This window comes from Phoxinus phoxinus, assembly GCF_949152265.1.
Source record: "Phoxinus phoxinus genome assembly, chromosome: 20".
Classification (NCBI taxonomy): domain Eukaryota; kingdom Metazoa; phylum Chordata; class Actinopteri; order Cypriniformes; family Leuciscidae; genus Phoxinus; species Phoxinus phoxinus.
The window spans coordinates 22834904-22856206 of record NC_136895.1 but is presented as its reverse complement, the minus strand read 5'-3'; the positions used below and the strand labels follow the sequence as shown (position 1 = coordinate 22856206).

Below are 21303 nucleotides of genomic sequence, written 5' to 3'. Positions count from 1 at the left end.
TGCGCGCGAGAGACGCAGAGCGAGCGAGCGAGAGAAAGAGAGGTGCGCGCGAGGGACGCAGAGCGAGAGAGCGAGAGAGCGAGAGCTTTTATTTTCAAATAAAATTATTTTCTGTTGAAAACCAGATTTTTTCCACAAAAATAAGTCTGGAAATGGGGGGTCGTCTTATATTCAGGGTCGTCTTATATTCGGGTATATACGGTATATATATTGTCACGACCGGCTCAAAGCCGTGACAAATAAGTGGAGGACATAAAGATTGGTGAGGTTGCAACAAAAGATTTATTAACGTAAGTAGAAAAATATGTAAAATGAAAACTCAACAACTAACAATTTCTGTCTAACAAACGATGTTAAAATGTTAGACAGAACCAGGCTCAAAGTAAATACAAACGAGAACATCAACAAACCAAACCAAACACAAACGCAAACAAGTCTCCCAACCCCGACATTCTCAAGGCTTATATACAGGTGCAGATCACACTCCCGATGACGCTGCCCAGGTGTACATCCTTGTCCTGATGTCCTGTCTCCTAGCCAGACCCACCGGTCTACCACTGCAGGAACAGGAGACTCGTCACAATATATATATATATTATATTACATTATATTGTATTGTTCAATTGTCTTAAACCAATTTTAGCTGAAACTGTCAAATATGTTTATGAAAGCTTTGCGCTTATATTAGCTAAAATGTATGGATGGTAATGTCAATGTATTTACATTCTTTCTCCAGGTTTTTGGGTTCTGATACAGATGAAGCCTGTCAGTATGTTAGAGAAATTGTGGGTAAAAACCCGTTACTCCTGAGAGAGCTGAATCTGAGTGAACATGAGCTAGGAGACACACGAGTGAATCAGATCGCTGCTCTACTGCAGGATAAACACTGTAAACTCAACACACTGATGTGAGTATTTTGTTAATTTCTTATTGTACATTTAAAGAAGCTTAGAGAAGTGACCAAAACGCTTTAATCCTCTGTAATCGCTTAATATTGGCAAGGTAAACTTTATTACCCCACAAGCAGAAATTCATGTGGTCATTCATTACATGCCCTTGTCTCAACATATTCTCTAAAAACATAGACACCACAGTCAAACCAGTAAACATATATATATATATTTATAATGAGATAAATGCTGCAATACTGCAGAAATTACAATCACAATCAAACATCTAAAGTGAAAAATTACTATTATTATCTGGTAGCAAAAAATTTGATAGCTTGCAATGTGCTTGATCATTATACAATCTGAACGCTGTAGGTACAAATTATTTATTGTACCTTTCTGTTCTAATTCTCTGCTGTAAAATTCTACCAGTTGACCTATCACTTCTCATAAACTTATGATGGAGAGAGTGAGTGGGGTCATTGAGGATTTGGTCAGTCTTTTTTAAGATAAGATAATTGTACAGCTGAGCTGCCGACACCTGCTCAAGTCCGATGATCTTACTGGCCATCTTGATCATACGCTGCAGTCTCTTTTGGCCCTTAACATGCATGTTGCCAAACACGCAAATAAGGTCAAAGAACAGAACACTCTGGAAGAGACTTTTATAAAACATTACAAGAATGTGTCTGTCTAATCTAAAATTATATAGTTTCCTACGGAAGTCCGCTGGTGCATTTTCTTAGCTTTATTTAGTGCGCATTCATTAAAAGTAGGTTTAGAATCAATTTCAAGTACATTGTGTGTATAATTTCTCCCTCTCATGTTCATCATTTTAGGCTGTGTAATTGTGGTCTAACAGAGGAAAGCTGTTCAGCTCTCGCTGTAGTCCTGAGATCAAACTCCAGTCTGAAAGAGCTTGACATGAGCAACAATAATCTGCAGGATTCAGGAGTGAAGAAACTCCAGAATGGATTAGAAAATGCAAACTGCACACTGGAGAAGCTCAGGTGAGTTTAATGAACCATTGTTTGGTTTTAATAATATTGTTCTCTTTTATTCAAAGTTAAAATGACTGACCAGACCAGACCTTCTCTGACCAGAAGAGAAAATAAATAGTGTTTGAGGTTTTACGATGTAACGTTCATCGATATTAATTTTATAATAGTTTTTTTTTCTCAAAAAAAATCTTTTCTGTAGACTTTCAAACGGCAGTATTACTGAAGAAGGTTATAAAGCTCTGGCTTCAGCTCTGAGATCAAACCCTTCACACCTGATAGAGCTGGATCTCACAGGAAACGATCCTGGACAATCAGGAGTGAAGGAGCTCAATGATTTACTACAGGATCCAAACTGTCATCTGAAGACACTGAGGTGGGATGTGTTAAAATAATTCACATGCATATTATTTATTTGTATTATTTCATGTCACCCTTAGTCACAAATGAAGGCTGAGTTTTTCCCCCACAGATGTTTAACAGCAACACCGTACACTAACATCGTACACCAAAACGATAGAACACTTTTGCCTGCTTGTCGGTAAAGAGAAGGGGTTTGTATCTAGAATTTCCTTGATTGGAAAGCTTATGATCATAAAGAGAAACCCATTAAACCTTGCGATGATAACATCCTAACATCTCTTCATGTGGATGACAAAACAGGAAGTGACATACAAAAGCAGAATGGGAATAAAATAAAATATAATTGTGTAATGGGGCTCTACTGGTTATGAAAGTTAGTCACCAATATGGGGTGTCTAGTCAGGACACGGAAGGCAGGAATATTCGTTGAAGGTTTTTATATATACTTTGAAATACAGATGCACAGGCACTATTTATTATGAACTTTACAGTGTAAGTGTGGTTCTAAAAGAAAGGAAATAAACATATATGTTAACTAACATAAACACAATTGAGGCTAATAACTCTCCTTATTCACTTAAATAAACAGTGCTAAACATGTCATGAAAAGCGAACCACAATAAGAATGCCATACAAGCTACACATACAACAGAGATAAAGGCTATCACTGACTGTAAACTCAACCATAATAATATCGCTAATATTAACTTATCTATATGATATAATTGTAACTTACTTGTGATCACTGACGCACACGAACACAATCTGAAGCTTAACTAATAAACTGATGAAACTGAAACTAAACTGACAGCCGTTCTCTGCAAGCTAGGGCATGTCGCAACATGTCGGAAAGGGGGCGTGGTCCGAGCGAACACTCGCAGTACATACTCTGTCCAGACTCACATCACTTGAGCCTTTTGCACAAATTGGGTTAATTGTACCTCACTTCCTGTTCCACTTCAATCTTTAAGAAAAAAATAAATCTTATTCAGATAAAAACTGTTGAGTGTAGAAATCACAAGCATTATAAAATCTTTCTAGGTAGACTGACTTGTGTGTGTGTGACGGGGCGCATAGCTACCATCACGGCAGCGATACGCTACCTATGCCAGTTCACAAGGACTGAGTGCAAATGTTGCCTTTATTTGTTTGTCTAGCGTGTCAATGTGTTCTGTTAATCTTCATACTGTTTCAAATCAGCCATTAACTTAGCCTTTCATCAAAACCCTCACAGAAATCCCGTAGAATTCGTGTGCACACTTTTAACATCTAATGCTACGGTGATTTATATGCTATATACGTAGCTACTTCTATCAATCCATATTTTACTGTTTAAAACCATGCCATTTACTTCACAAACATATCCTGTTATAATAACCATGCAACACTTGTTTTCGTTAATTATGTATCTGTTTATTTAGTTTAAAAGGAACATAGCTTTGACATACCCTCTTTGTGTCTTACTGGCGACTCCTGTTTGTTGGTGTTAAGGAATTTTTGCCGCAATGGTGGGGTTTAAATGAGGCTATGACTTCCGTGTCAACAGGAAGTGACCCGGATTTTGAGTTATTATTTTTTTTTGTTGTTAATATGACTTGTGGCTTTGCCAAATGTTAGCTGGGTCCATATAAATAATATTATGTATTTTCTAGATCAATAGATGTAGCATTTTGGCTGTTTTTAAGCATGTATGGCCTATTCATTTGAGGCACCCCTGTATTGTAATATTGTGTTGGTATGTGCCAATTTCAGGGGTGCCTTCATGCCTATAAAGACTAATAGCTTCACTCTTTCAGGAGGGGCAGGTGGTGAGAGGACAGAAGTATGTCAATGCTCTCTGTATAGTGGCTTGTGCAAAGGTCAATTTCTAAGAAACTGCAAAATTTGGAAAAAAAAATTTGACGCATGTCAATTTACTTTATTTACTAAATAGTATGTTTATTTTTTGTTTGTTAATTTTTATTGCCTTTTTTTGGCCTTAATTGGAGTAAATAAAAATATTCCATCTGTTCAAACTCATCTAACTTCTCCTGAGTGTTTACATCTGCTCATGACAACTCAGTCACGTCTACCCTCAACAGTGTGCACCCTTGTTATCTAGCCTTGCATCACTAACAAGAAGTTTAAGTAGTCTCACCCCCTTTCATCAGTTCCTGGGTAGACATCACCCGCTTGGGCTAGCTTCCGCTGATTTAGTGAGCCAAGTCATCTTGGAACATAATAATATCATATCATTATCATATCATAATTTCTCCTGCGGTTATTACATTTAGTTCTTAGCTGCCTTACTCCACATGGTCCAATATTAATTTGCCATTAACTGAACTCTCTTCCATCTTTTCTTAAGATAGAGATCCTCCCTTACAAACTCTCCAGTAGGTGATGCATTGATAGTGGACTTGTTTATGATTTGGAATCAATGTTTCTGGACCCACTGGATCATTGTGTTCTGAGGTCAATTGTCGACTATTCACGATCGCCTTTACTTAATACATAAACATTTTTAAGGAAGAACTGTCCAGTCTTAGACTAGTCTAGAACAGACCAGAGTACACTATACAGTCCGAATCTGTCTCTCCCAGATACCACCAATGTGACTGGAAGCAGGAGGGGTCATTAAAAAGGTTCAGCCTAACTCTTTCAAACTTTATTGGTCCATTCACTTCATCAACTCCAGGAACTCTCTCTTTGCAGCAATGTAGTTGGTAACTTGATCCCTATGCAGTTGACATACATTGCCACATATAGCAATAAAACAACTCTGTGTGTTAAGAGAGGCATCAGTTTTAATTATAACATTTCTGAAGCACCATTGGATTCCATGTGCCCTCTGTTCTTTAGGTTCACCTAAATAACAGATAAAAGTCAGTCGCACCATCTGTACATTCCTCTGTTGTAAACTTTTCCTTCTAAGCAGAGACCAGGAGACGTTGGAATCACATTCAAGCAGAAGTTAATCTTTGAGCGTATCTGCAGGTTGTCCAAACAGTCTGAACTGTAACAATATACATTGCAATTTATATACATTTAGGAGGAGGGACTTCTGGGGGTGGAGACAAATTCAAACAAAGCATACAAAAGTAGGGAAACCGGTTTCGCAGGTTATCTGGCTTGCTCAAGAGAAAACAGATCCAATCAGCATAACACTCTAATCCAATCAGCTTAACGATTCAACGTCTGGGCCAGGGGCTCCGAAAGCCATTTGCAGAACAAAAGGCAAATGGGCTTGGGCTCCGATGGGCTTGGGCAAACGGCTCCGAAAGCCATTTGGGCGCTGAAAGCCATTTGCAGAACAAAAGGTGAGAGTCTCAATGATCTGACTCATTTAACCCTCTAGGCGCCACGGTCGAGTTTACTCGACAAGATGCGGCACTGAATAAAACGGCCGATTTTGTCAAATAGGGTGTCAAATTTGGCAGACATGTCATACTTCATCCCAGACTCAAAAAAAAGTCATGCTTCTATACAAAATCTTCGAGCTAGAGCGCATTGAATCAACGCGAACAAAAGCGGAGCTAGTGTGCGAGTGAGCAATTTTATCAGAGTAATATTATCAACGTCAGCGGGTATTTGCATATGATTATTATTATTATTATCTAATGGCATAAATAAAGCTTTCCCGCAATGAAGTGTTGGGTCTTCTATTCGCGGACCCTGGTTCTGAAGGGAAATATCTGCCTTCAGAAGATGACGGTGATTCTGAAAGTGAAAGTATAGCCCGTACGTTACACCAAGCACAAACGGTGAATCCTTTGCCCAATGTAGATGGTCCTTTGCCCAATGTAGATGGTCCTTTGCCCAATGTCAGTGGTGGGAACAATGTTTCCCGGGGTCGGAGTGTTCATCGCGAAGTTAGCAGGCGTGTTAGTGTTGTGGGGAACGATCTGGAGATTTTTACCGCGCTATATGTAGCTTTGTCTTCTGACCGTGTGCCTCTCCACAATCGCGGCGACAGTATTGTGGTGGAGACTTTGTCTAATGCCACTGGGTATGTTAGACGAGGTCGAAGTATTCATAGGACAGTTAGGGGGCAACGTGGAGGCAGGGTGGGGAGTCGCAATGACAATGACAGTAGTACGAGCTGTGTGCACTCGGCGCGCAAGGCAGATCTGGACGCGCCCGCGCTGCCCGTAGCAGGAGCAGAGGCGGTGTGACACGAGTGAGCTTTTGAACTAAACAGGTCTTGTCTACTTGTGTTTGTGTGTCATATGGAATGCTTTCCTGTAGCTCAAACAGTAGAGCGTTGGCGCTTGCAACGCCAAGGTCATGGGTTCGATTCCCAGGGAAAGCAAGAATTGATAAGAATGTAAATGTGAAGCTTGAAATGCAATGTAAGTCGCTTTGGATAAAAGCGTCTGCCAAATGCATAAATGTAAATGTAATATATATGTGCCCCATACATGGAATCAGAGTGCCTACTGTATGTAGTACATGGAAAATCTCTACAGCAAAAGGCCAACCACTACATGCATTCGGTTTGTTTCTACCATTTATTAGTAATGATTTACACAGTTTGTTTACTACTTAATATTTACCTGAGCATTCAGTATTGTGCAATATAGCATACAGAAGGTGAGGGACATTTTGGGGGGTAAGAAGTGCTGCTTTTTATCATTAAAACATGCGACTTTTCATGAAAATTATATAGTCCAAGATGACCTCCAACATATGACGTCATAATATGCAAAGTAGATGGGAAAATGTAATCCATACATAAACTTTGGGTCATCCTTAATATTTCTCTAATTTACAAAAAGTCTCTATCTTTTATCACTTTTAAGATACAGCCTTTTGAAATTACTATGTCAAAGTCGAACGTTTTAGGAAAAAAACCTCGGGCGCCTAAAGGGTTAACTTACAATGGTAAGAAAAACAGGTCTTGCAGGAAACTCAATAATCATCATTTATACCTCAAATGAAATAGATTCTTAAAATTTGTTATTCTTCACCTACTTTGGAATTGTGGTGATCACCTTTTTGCTGTTGGTGATGAATTTGTGCAAACAGAGCTTCCCAGTACTGCTTAGATCCCTGGCTTCCTTTACAAGCTGGGATGCCTCTGTCCACACTTGCCAAGCCATCGTCAACATCAAAATTAGGTTGTATGATCTTCACTGTAGAGGTATTCTCAGGTCCTAAAAACTGTACCCGACCCGAATCGCCCCGAATCACTACTTACCCGAACCCGACGTGCGTAATTTTTTTTTTTTTTTTAAGAAAAACCCGACCCGAAACAGACCCGATAAAATTAGACCCGAGTCCGACCCTACCTGACGGCATTTCCTTTCGAACCCGACTGGACCCGAACGTAAACGGCATTTACATCCATGGGCGTCAGTTTGGTTTGACATGTGCTGGGGACAGAGACGCATTCGGAAGAGCATTTTCAGAAGTGCTGGGGACAGAGACGCATTAATTTGTTTTCTCTTTTGTGCTGGTCATGTTTTGAAAGACGATGTCCTGTAGCTTACTAATGTAAGCTCTCCAAGCTACTGCTCTCCACAGAACATAAAATATTCATTTTATTTTATTTTTCGTGTTTGCATTTATGGGGAAAAAACAATGTAAGGACATGACAGTTCTCGGTTACGGACACGACCGCTCTGAAATCGGCAAACGTCTGCTTTAAAACTTTCACAGAGACCTCAAACAGAAAGCACAAAGCCTTTCTTTAAAGTGAATTTCGTTTTGTATTAATTGTATCTTAATTGTAATCAATGTTTCATCAACCAATTGCCTGGATTTAATAAATACTAAGTAGGCTAATAGAAATCACGACGACACGGGCGCCGGAGCTCGTCTCATAAATGAACCGAAACTCAGCATAGCCTACTTGCCTCACAGACCTGAGAAATACATCTATTATCTACAGAACGCTTGAAATCATACTTTTAAACAGAACAATTCAAAACGAAAGAAAACTAATCCGTATGAAATGTGCATTTCTCTCTGCCGCGTTCAACTTCATCAACTTCATCATCTTTGCAGCCGACACAGAAAACACTTCTTTATTAATAAACCGGTATTTGCTTTCGATTCTAATTTTTTAGTTTAAAATTTGACATTTCGAGCTTTATATAGCCTAGAAATTTTCATCATGTCTGTGACTGTGAGGCTATACACTGTGTTTCAGTTCGACGCGCTCCAGTTCACGCGACGGAGACCATGAAAGCGCGCCCTGTTTGTTTTATTTTATTTAAAAAAAGCACAATTCGGGTCTTCTCGGGTCCATTTGGAAAAGGCATATTTATTTTAAATTACCCGAGACCCGAAGCCACTAATACCGAACCCGACCCGTGTCCGAGACACTCGTCTGAGTTTTGGACCCGGGTTTTCGGATCCAAGTGGACCCGTGAAGACCCTTACGAAAAAGAAGTTTATTCAAGTGTGCAATTAGTATACTACTTTTAAACTAAAAATAAGTTTAGTTTAGACTGAAAGAGTAAACTTTCAGTCTACCTTTTATGTACTTCTCAGAAATATACTTTATGTACTTCTCATAAAGTATATACTTGACTTATACTAACAGAAAAGTCTAAGTATATTTGGCCTATACTTGTTGTTCGAGATATACTTAAAAGTATAATTAAGTATTCTAAGTATTCTTGGCTTGTACTTGTGTTTACTATTATGATTGAGTAGCTTATTTAAAAAACATATTACACACTGTCTTATAAACTAACATGTTCAAGTTTATATAGTAACAAGCTTTCATGGTGGAATAGCGAGTAAATCAAATAATCATGGAACTGAACCTGATCTTGTACACAGCAATAATAATTACTCTTACAAAGAATAAGTTTATTCAAGTGTTCTATTAGTATACTTCGTTCTTTTCAACTAAAAATAAGAAAGCATACTTTCAGTCTACATTTTATATACTTCTCAGAAATATACTTAAAATGACACTTAAGTGTACTTGACTTATACTGAGAGAAAAGTCCAAGTATAATTGGCCTGTACTTGTACTCAATCTTTTGATCGAGATTTACTTAAAAGGATAATTAAGTATTCAAAGTAATACTTGGCTTGTAGTTTTTTTAACTCTTTTGATCGAGTTGCATATTAAATATACTTTCTTTTTTTTAACATATTTTTTCATATACAGTCTCATGAAACTTACCTTGTTTGAAAATATTGATTAAAATGTTGACATAAAACAGATATGTTTCTAATTCTGCGTATCTGAATTTTTGTGTAGGCTAGTCCACTGGTAGTGTACATAGGAATTTACTTTAATTCTACTTTACTCTTTCCCCACTATTGACTGAAATTTTCAGCTATCCATTTTTTTCACTGTTATACGGTAGGGGGCGCTATGACACATGTTAGTACAGAATCTCTGGATCAAAACAGGAGAAGAAGAAGCTGAAACAAGTAATAGAAGATTGCTCACGCAAATGTAAAATAGCGTGATCATCAAACATTAAACAGCGTGTAAATCAAAACTGCTTAATGTTTCCAAATGAAATGAAGCGTAACTCATGAAGAGAAAACGACTGTGAAGCTTTGGGGTTGTTGGACTCGATCTACTCCATCTGTGTTTTGATCATCGTTCTGAATCTGATCAAGGCGTAGTCTTTGACAAAAATTTGATTTTCTCAACATTTTTGTTTAAAATGTTGCCTTTCTTTATGAAACTTACCAACATTCAAGTGTTGATAAAAAAGGATGCATGAAGCTAATAAAATATTTTTCGAAGTAAAGAACAGTTAAAGGTATTTTTCAAGTATAAAAAAATTACATTTGAACTAGTAGTATAGGCCTACTGCAAGTGCAAAAATAATATATAAATAGTAAACTATTAGTATAATGTTATGTTCACTTAAAGAAAACTTGTAGTATAAAACTACTAAACTAGTAGTCTACTGAGAGTGTACTTCAAAGTGTACTTTCATAAACTAAAAATGTGCTACAAGTATTAAAATAGTAAACTACTAGTATACCCATAAGTTCACTTGAAGTACAAATGAGTGCACTTAAAGATTACTACTGTTACACGTATAGTACACTTAAACATATACTTTTATATACTTCAAGTGGGCCAATTTAGTCCCAAGCGGTATTAAAATAGTACACTTACAAGTTTACTACTAGTACATATTGACATTAGTATACTAATACATAATGTATACTTAAAAATATACTTGAACATTACTTAAGTATACTTCATAAAATGAACTTGAAGTATACTTCTTTTTCGTAAGGGGACCTCTACTTCACTGTGCCTTGATTAGACTTACCATCACCTTGTGAACCCAAGGTACTTGAGCCCAAAGTTCTCAAATCCAGGCGAGGAGGCTGCTCTGAAAAAGTGGAATTTCATTCAATAATTGAAATCAGGAGATGCTCATTCAGAGAAGTATTCTGAAATCTTGCAGGGCAAAGACGATGCTATGGATTTGAGTCAGTGGTCTGCACAAGGTTTGTTTTTTGGCAAGTCTGGTCTCTCACCCTTAAAGAGCAATTGCATCTGATAGTGCTCATTTTTCAATAGCTTAATGCCTCCGTTTAACTACCAAAACCTCAGGTGTTGTTATGTCGAGAATTCCTCCTTGTTCCTTTAAACAAAGTCTGACTGATTTTTTTTTTTTTACTATCTCTGCTGGAGTCATCATCTCCTCAACCATGTTCATGCATACAAAGCAGACTTCAGACTTGAGTTTGTGAGATGGTTCACCAGCTTGTAGAACTTGTTTAATTGTAATCCTATTAATCACAGCAATTTAATTTTTGTAGTGCTTGTGATTGATGAAACCCAAAACAGATATTTGAGCAAAGAGCTGATCTCTGGGGATTAAGCCTCGTCCTTCACAACCTTGAACTGCTCGCTGAATGCCAGGCCACTGTCTCGGCTCCTCATAAACCTTATATGCCTGTATGTCCGAAGGACTGGCAGGCCATGCGAATTCTACTGGACAATTCTCATTGGCCTTTTCTTTACTACTCAGAAGTGATTGTGGCTCCCAAGTGAGACCAAGTCTCCCAAGTCTTCGTCCCCTCCTTCAGGGGAATGAGGGTTACTCTAGTAACCGAGAACTTCCTTTCATAATGAATAGGATTACTGTTGTATCAACCCAGACATCAGTAAAGTAAAACTAAACACAGATCATGTTCCCTATTAATAGATGAACAATCCAACGCTTGGTGAATTTTGCTCCATAAGGATAGGAAGAGCCAGCTTCAAAAGATCAATAAGTGAAGTCACTATGAATGCTTAGCTGTCACAAGCTAGTCCCAATGCATCTCCTGCTTAAAAGCTAGAAAGATATTGAGACACTAATTTGTCCATGTTTGAGAATCGTGATCTAGTGAAATTGTGCCCTTTTGCTCTGTGGGACGTCTCTGTCTTCCTTTTTTGTAGTTTGTAGTAACGCTGATTTTCTTTGATTTAATTGTGACTGTTTTAAAAATATATATATATATATTTATATTTAACGTAAAACTGTTAAAAGTAACTAGAACGTATTACAAACAATGTTTGATAATCTTAACATGTTTTGTAATGCAATGCACACTGAATTGGATCCTGCTTTAAATTCCTTTCTGCAGATTTTTGGGTCCTGCTGCAAATGAAGCCTGTCAGTATTTAATTGGAATTGAGGGTAAAAACCCGTTACTCCTGAGAGAGCTGAATCTGAGTTTACATAAACTAGGAGACACAAGAGTGAATCAGATCGCTGCTCTGCTGCAGGATAAACACTGTCAACTCAACACATTCAAGTGAGTATCTTACATAATTGAACAGGTTACATGACTACTAGTAATGATACAGGCCGAGCAACATTTACTCATGAGAAAGAGCTCATTCAATCCAATCCAATCCATTACAGCTGAGAATTCAAAAAACAGCGGTGCACTCATGAGAGCGGTTTCTGCATGGAAGCACGACGATTAAAGTGAATATTGAGGTTTGCTGTCGCTTAGCTGCACTAGTTCTGTGTTGTTTGGGCACAATCCTTAGTGTTTGACGGTCTTTATCATTCACTTTTGGTCACTATTCTTCTCCACTGAAATGCTTTATACAGTATACACAGTCAAAATTGAATTAGATTTCTGGAAGCCTGACAGGACACGCATTTCACCCACTGCTTGAACTAAACACTGCTAAAAACAACTTAAGCTACAATTATATACAACTAGATAATATAGACAGTGTTAGAAAAATAAAAGATAATTGCAACGTTTGTTTTAGTTAGAGCAACGTTAGTCTGCAAAAATATTAATGCAAATAATGTTTCTTCACATTTTTTTGTCAGAATTTGTGGTATTTGTATATTTAAAATGACAAATCTGTCAGAGATGACAGACACATTTTCCAAAACCCTATGTGGTCTGACCTATTTTCTTTCTTTTTCTGTTTTCAGTATGTGGAATTGTAGTATAACAGATGAACAGTGTCTCATCCTGACTTCAACTCTGAAATCAAACCCATCACACCTGAGAGGGCTGGACCTCAGTGGGAATCCAATTAAAAACACAGGAGTGAAACACTTATGTGACGTACTGAAGGACACACATTGTACACTGGAGAGATTGAGGTCAGCAGCATTCACATACAATAATTTGTATGTACTTTATACTTGTACTTTGAGAATGTTATACTAAATATCTCATGAAGAGTTTGCAATAATATTTTGCAATCTGGTGGAATATATGATGATCTCTCTATTCTGTCCTTGTACTTTTACATAATTTGTTTTCTTGCTTTTGTATTTTTAAATGGAAATACAAAAATCATTAATTTATTACTTATTTACCTTGGGGGTCCTTCAAAGAAATGTCTCTCAGGCAGATTGAGGTGTGAGCAGCTACAGTCAGATCATCTGGTTGGAATGAGAGGCAGAGTTTTGTGTCATCAGCATAGCAGTGATAGGAAAAACCTTGTTTCTGAATGATTCTAGTGATGACATGTAGATGGAGAAGAGAAGTGGTCCAAGCACTGAGCCCTGAGGCACCACAGTAGCTAGATGTTGCGACTTAGACACCTCAACCCTCCTGAAAGACCTACCTGAGATCATGCCCTTCGTCATGAGGGTTGACAGTAGGATCTGGTGGTTAACTGTCAAAAGCAGCAGACAGATCCAGCAAGACGAGTACTGATTTGAAAGCTGCTCTTGCCAGTCTCAGAGCCTCAGTATCCGAGAGCAGGGCAGTCTCAGTTGAGTGTCCACCTTTGAAAAACGACTGGTTGTTGTCCATGAGGTTGTTCTGTGTAAGAAAGGAAGAGACTTGGTTGAACATGACGCATTCAAGTGTCTTAGCAATGAATGGAAGAAGCGATACCGGTCTGTAATTTTCTAGAAGTCCTGGATTTCTTGCAGTGGTGTAATTGGAGTCTGTGCAAATGCTGTGGGAAAGGTACCAGTGTGAAGAGAGGTGTTGATGATGTGAGTGAGTGTGGGTACAACTGAAGAAGAAATGGCTTGAAGGAGATGAGTGGGTATAGGTTCAAGTAGACAGATATTAGGGTGATTGGAAAGGATGAGATATAAAGGTATCAATTTAGTCACTTATTGAAAGTTCTGTTTGCAGGTTTTAACACCTTTAACACAAGATTGATTTGAGATCAAAGCTGCTTTGTGTTTCTGTCAAGATTGGTGAATCAGGACAAATTCAAGATTTTATTCAAAATTAGAGTAAATGGCTTATTTCACCAATAAAAAATTGCAACTTTGATCCAGGGCTGTAACCAGAGTTTGAAAATTAGTGACATCTGTTCCACTATAATTACATAAATAAATACAAACCCATCACTAAACCTCACTTCACTTTCCGTAATGTTATCTATAAGATATTAGGCTGGATGACGATAATGTTATCTTCCGAGTCACATCCTGCAACATTAACACTGTTACATAAGTGCATTGACTCGGGATCTAAATAATGTCACTATTGTGTTTTAGATCTGCTTTACTGCAGAATCTGAATTGTCTCCATAATTGAGATTCCGTAATTGAAGCTGCTTTGACACAATCTATCTTGATTTTAAACATAAATTAAAATAAATTTTGTGGCTTTACGTAATTTACGTAAATAGTCTTATTTTATCCTCTTTTTCTAATGCTATTTTGCGCTGTTTCTGTTTTTAGATTGAGCTGCTGTGATATGACAGATGAAGGTTGTTCTGCTGTGACTTCAGCTCTGAAATCAAACCCATCACACCTGAGAGAGCTGGACCTGAGCGGGAATAAACTAGGAGACTCTGGAGTGAAAAACCTCAGTGATCTACTGATGAATCCACAATGCAAACTGGAAAAACTACAGTTAATAACATTATACTGTAGAGCAGATAAAGTGTATATTTACTCACACTTGAACTTAACATGGATCTGAACTATTGTCTTTTCTCTTTTTGTCTTCAGTCTGTATGAATGCAGTATCACAGAGACTCAGTGTCTCAGTCTGACTTCAGCTCTGAAATCAAACCCATCTCACCTTAGAGAGCTGGACCTCAATAGGAATGAACTAAAAAACACAGGATTGAATCACTTATGTGACGCACTGAAGGATTCACACTGTAGATTGGAGGGATTGAGGTCAATAACATTCACATAGAAGAAAAAAAAGTTTTTTGTCATTTAAATGAAACCGAATGAAAAATTTGCTTTTTCTTGTTTCTCTAAATGCAGGTTAAGAGGCTGTACAATGACAGATGAAGGTTGTTCTTCTGTGACTTCAGCTCTGAAATCAAATCCATCACACCTGAGAGAGCTGAACCTGAGTGAGAATGAACTAGGAGACTCTGGAGTTAAAAACCTCAGCGATCTACTGATGAACCCAGAATGCAAACTGGAGAAACTACAGTTAGTGTCATTATACTGTGAATCAGATACTGTGTGATTTAAAGAGTACTATTTATTTTATTTTAAGACATCAGACTCAATTTACATCCTTTATAGCAGTGCTTCTTCTGGCATTTCCTCAGTAAAAGAAGGATTGAAATATCCTGTTAACAAATTAGCTATTGGCTTCTGATTGTTCAGCATGTGTCTCAGTATAAAGAACATTAAACTCTGAAGCATTTGAAACTTGGTGGCTATAAATTAGTTACATATGCTAAAATCTGACACATTTGGTGTAAACCGAGATAGAAGTGACAAATCTAAAAAAAGTAATGTAACATGATGCATTTAAATTTCTGCCTTCAGTCTGTTTGAGTGCAGTATTACAGAGAAACAGTGTATCAATCTGGCTTCAGCTCTGAAATCAAACCCATCACACCTGAGAGATCTGGACCTCTGTGGGAATCAAATTAGAAACACAGGAGTAAAGCACTTATGTGACGTCCTGAAGGATTCACACTGTAAACTGGAGAGATTGAGGTGAGGAACATCATAATGCTTAATTATCATAATCATCATAATTATTATTATTATTTTTTACAATTATTCATTATGATTTGTTTTGTGATTCTGTTTGCCTCTTTCTAGTCTAAAGAACTGTGGCATTACCGATGTTTCTTCTTTAACTCAGTCTTTGACAAACACAAGCGCACTGCAGTTTTTACTTGAACTTGATCTGAAAAACAATACTATAGGAGACTCAAAGCAGCTCAGAAACGTGATACGTGACTCAAACTGTACAATGAGGTGAGTAAATGTCACTTTGTGGTATTAAAGTGAGCTTAATTTACCTTTGATACATCTATATGTGGAAAATAAATTTTCATTAAAGCATTAGTTCACTTTAAAATGAAATGGGGGAAAATGGATAATAAAGGCCTTCTGAAGCAAATCGATGGGTTTTTGTGAGAAAATTATCTATATTGAAACGTTTATAAAGTAACATATCTAGCTTCCTCCAGACTGCCTTCAGTATTCAACTACGAAGAAAGTGTAACGCCTCTCGCAGTTCAAAATGCTTATGCTACGTCCGACGTCATACGTCAGTTAAGTTTTTTTTGTAAGTTCGTAACGGAGTTCGAAACGCTTAAGTTTCGTAACGGAAGGCTGTGTGATGGAAGATAGATATTTTACTTTATACTGTGTTAAATATGGATATTTTTCTTACACAAAAGCATCACTTCGCTTCAGAAGGCCTTTCTTAACCCCCCAGAGCCATGTAGAGTCTGTTTATGATGGATGGATGCACTTTTTTGAGCTTCAAAATTATGAGCCCCGTTACTACCATTATAAAGGTTGGAAGCATCAGGATGTTTATTAATACAACTCAGACTGTGTTCATCAGAAAGAAGAAAGTCATATTCACCTAGGATGGCTTGAGAGTGAGTAAATCATGGGGTAATTTTCATTTTAAAGTAAACCAATCCTTTAAGCTTTATTGACATAGTTTTGACAGAAAAAAAAGGGATGTTCAAAAACCTTTTTTACACTTTGAAGAGCAACATGTCATATTACTTTATACTTAGCCTACTTTACTTTCAATTATTTACTTAGTCCAACACAATTTCTGTTACGGCCTGATTTTTTTTTTAAATCCACATAAAAAAAATAGCCGATGTCCTGTTGGTCGGAGCTAATGACTAACTTAGAAAATTGTCCACCTCGAAGAGAACAATATATGAACTGAGTTTGGTGACTTTAGACTTTCGTCAAAAGTTGCCCATCCTCCACGCCTTTTTCTAAGGCTTTGCCCTGTCTACTGGCCGACAACTATGTATGTATGTATACATATTTAATGTATGCGTTAAATATGCGCATGCGTTTAACAGTATTTAAGATATCAAGAATCCTTTTGCAGCTCTACATCTGCCGTGTCTTGACAGTATTCTGACGAAGTTTGAAGTGAATCGTGTAAAAAGAGAACAAATTCAAAGCATTTTGGAAGTGACACACTTCCTTCTGCCAGTTGGTGGTACTATAACTTTGACTCACTATAGTCAGATCCATGGTATCGGCCTCCTACAACGAACACTCAGCTAAAGTTTAATCAAAATCATTCAATGTTTGCAGAAGTTATAACACACTTCCTGTTTACATTTTTCTTCCATAATTATGTTGCCTCGCCACGGCCAAAATTGAGTTTTTTTTTATTTTTTTTATCTGCTCGCAATTTAGCATCCTTAGTGTCTTGACATCATCATGTTAAATAAGGCGAAGAGTCACTAGTAACCAGGAAAATTTGTGTAATTGTGTGTTGCATCAATGCAAAGTCCAGTTCACAGTTATCCTTGTCCTTTGTCCTTTGAAAAAGAGTAGGGGTGTAACCCCAGCATCCTGGCCAAATTTTCCCTTTGGCCTCTGTCTATCATGGCCTCCTAATCATCCTCATATACTGATTGGCTTCATCACTGTCTTCTCTCCACCAGTAAGCTGATGTGTGGTGGGCGTTCTGGCTGGATGCTGCACATTGGCGGTGGTTGAGGAGATTCCCCCCTTCAATGTAAAAAGCGCTTTGAGGTCTCAGAAAAAGCGCTATATAAATGTAACAAATTATTATTATTATTATTGGATAATATTGAGTAGATTAAGTGAGTGGAGGGGGAGAAGTGAATGGTGCTTATTCGGCAGTCTAACTGCCTGGTGGGGGTAGAGGCTGTTGGCCATTCTGGTGGTTCTGGCTTGAAGAGAGCTGTATCTCCTGCCTGATGGTAGCAGGCGGAACAAGCCTTGTGCTGGATGGACCTGGTTTCTAATGATGTGGTGTGTCTTACGAAGACAGCAGGAAGTGTACACAGATGAGATCTCTGGGAGGACAATCCCGTTGATTTTGTCTAGAGTTTTCACCACCCTCTAAATCAACTGCTGTTCAGCTGTAGTGCAGCTAAAGAACCACACTAGTTGTAAAAAATTATCATGAGCCTTTTGGGGAGTTTCGCTCTTTTCAGCTTCCTCAGGTAAAATAGTCGCTGATGGGCATTCCCTACAGCTAAAGTGATGTTACTGCCCCAGGACAGATCCTCTGACACAGTGAGACCCCGAAATGTAAAGTTGTTCACCCTCTCAACTGCCTCCCCATTAATGTTAAGTGGAGAGTGACCAAGGTGGTTTGATTTACGAAAGTCAACTATGGTTTCTTTCGTCTTTTGGATGTTAAGTACAAGGTTATGCTTTTTACACCACTCTGCCTGTAGTTCAATCTCCAGGCAATCTCCTCCTTGTATGCTGTCTCCTTGTTTATAGAGATAAACATATAATTGTAACAGATGGGGGAAACCACAAGCAACATAACTTACCAGTTTTGGAAATGTTGTTTTGAATTTATTACACCAGTGTGTAAGACTATGTTGTAGTGTGTGTGATTTTGATGGCTTGTGTGTCCAGTCTGAGGGCAAAGTCAGTTTTTTCAGCAAGAGTGAATGGTTTTGAGTGTACAGCTTCATTTTGACCTAATAATAGGATGTTTGGGGAATTGGCGTTATGGATTTGTGTTTACTGTTTTGAGAATACGAGGCATAGTTTCAAGAAATGTGTTTAAGCAATCGAGAAAAACTGTAATATAACTTATTTCTTTTCTGATTCCTCCTTTCAGAATAGACAGTGGGACAGTGGGAGCTGCTTCAAAATGGACTGGTGGACGGTTTAAATCCTTTTTTAAATCGTAGGAACCTGTGAAATGAATGGTGAGGAGAAGAGACTTACTAATAGTAGTGTATCTGAGGACAAATTAATATGTGTGTAACCAGAATGTAAAATGTGTATTAAATCAGTGGTTATAACAGTATTAACTCTTTACGATTTTTTAAATTGTTTTTCTTATATACATACATTTGCACAAAACTACAGGTATTACTAATTTTAATGGATTCATTCATACATGCATTAATGTATGAATGTACTAATCCATACAGGTTATAAGAGCTTCAGACTTTATCTGAATTAAATTGCATTATTGTAAACGCATGTGCAGCAGGAGTGATGTTGAATGGTTATTGTTGGTTTATTGTTGATATAAATTATGGTTTTGTTGTATTCACAGGTGCAGCAGTGGAGAGAAGAGAGTCAATGGTCAGAGTAGAGAGAATTCTGGGTCCATAGTTTATACTAAAATGCATTATTTAATCTCACGTCCCAGTCAACAGCTCTTCCATATCCTGAAGGAACATTAGTTTAAAAATAGATTTTTAAAGGATTTCTGCTTTTATTTTCTCGGCCATCCTTATTTGTCTTTGACTCAAACTGTTTTACTTTTAGTCAGCACTTATGGGTGTTGTACATGATGTATCAAAAAAAATCATTTAGTTAAATATGAAGCAAAAATTTCAAATGTGAGCAAAGAGATATTTGATTGCATGACACAATTTGATCTCAGGCCGTTGTACTTGGTATTGATTTATTTGACTGCTTTAATACAAGTTTGAACTGACTGAATCATGTGTCATGTATTTGTGCACTGCTTAAGTTCTGATAAATAAACATTAATAATCATAAACACATTAGCATAAGGATATCAAATCTCATATCATTATTTTTTTATTGATATAATGCTGCACCTCAAACTACATCACTCTACTAACAGAATGTAAAATGTATCAGTGGTTGCTCAAGCTCACCATATGTTAAAAATTCTATAAACTTTTTTGAATTTTTATAGGTAGTATGATGTTAACCGTTTTTTTTTTTTTTAGTTTAGTTTATTTTGTATGTGCTGCGCTCAGTTGTTTAGTTTTCTCCTCGAGAGGCTGACCGTCAGCCGGACAAAGAGATGAAGAAATCAAAACTCAATTAAACGGGGCGGAGCTTTTGGTGCTGCTTATGGAATACACTAACTTATATTTTATCTGTATTTTTTGTTTAGGGGGAGAAAAAAAAGATTAGACAGAGAATTAAATTTCTTTCGGTTGGTGCTGAGCCGTTGGAAAAACACAAATATGACCAGGTGTGTGCCCCTCAGGGGCTCAAATAAGAAAGGGGCATATCATTGTTTGTCACAGACTGTGAGAAATACACTCGTTTTAGTCTTTGGGCATATATCCTGACTCGAATAATCTGTTTCTACCACAATTTTATTTTAATAAAGTTAGATCTCTGCTGGTGATCCTGTAAGGTTTTTAATAGTGTCACTAGGCCTAACAGAGCTGCTAAGAATCTTCAATAGTTCCTGTTTTCACCTCATTGATTATGCTGATGCATTTAAATCACCTGTAAACTGCCATTTAAATCTCGTTCATGTCAACAGACTGAAACAAACTACACCATCACATCACCGTAAATTAGCATTCAGAAATCATCAACAGCAAGTTTCGTCGTTATCCTCAGGCCAAGATGGCGGCTGCCACAGTGAGCTGTGAAACGCTGCTGCAGATTAACATCAAATATCTGGTATTACAGATGTCTGCAGGTCTGTTTTTTACCAGACTTACTGCAGTTATAGTATTATTGTTGTTTCACGTGCTCCAGCGCCGTAAAGTAAGGGTTAACCACTTTGTTTGGACACCTCACAAACGCAAACACTGGCACTCTTTAACAACTAAAGCACAACTCAAGATTGTTGGAGCCTTTACTACATCAGCTAAACTGGGTCCTTCACTGCGTTGTTGCTGTGGCATGTCTGTGTGGCATATCAAGCGCCCTTGATGTTGGTCAAGTCCCTAGCCATCTTACTTACCTCAAGGGATTGGCTGGGCCTGAGTGGGGGTGCCTGGCCTGGGGATGTGCCTGCGGCGGAGAGGTAGACGCGTCCTTGGAGCCTGCTGGCCTGGTGCACGTGGTGTGTCGGCCGCGTCGTTGCGTGTCCGGGGCCGTGTCGCGTGCGCTCCGTCCTGTTGCTTCTGTGGATTGCAGAGGGTCTGTGACCGGTCCAGGCGGGTTGCGTTATGCGCCCAATGACAAGGACGGAGGAGTCGTATCTGGAGAGCAAGCCTGGCTTTTCTTTGGCCGGCCTTGTGTTGCTCCGGCTCTGCAGTGCTCTTCCTTGTGTATGCGACCGGAGGATCATGCAAGTTTTACAAATTATGCTTCTCGTCTTAACATCGCTCCCCAGTTTGAACGGACAAACATTTCGACCCGCGCTATCATCTTCCACCGGTGGGTAAATTACTTTAAGTTTAAACCTATAGGCACGAGAGACACTACTGTAAATAAGCGCCGACAGTTCTCATCAAGACTCTTAGTCTGTTCTTTTCATTATAAATATTGAACTTAACCCTG

The 21303-nt window shown here is 38.0% G+C and overlaps 1 protein-coding gene across 1 annotated transcript in view; it reads left to right on the top strand.

Moving 5' to 3' along the window:
* LOC306988932 (uncharacterized protein) overlaps positions 1 to 21303 on the top strand; it is a 198748-nt gene that overhangs the window by 49622 nt on the left and 127823 nt on the right. The gene's annotated exons all lie outside the window — the stretch shown is intronic.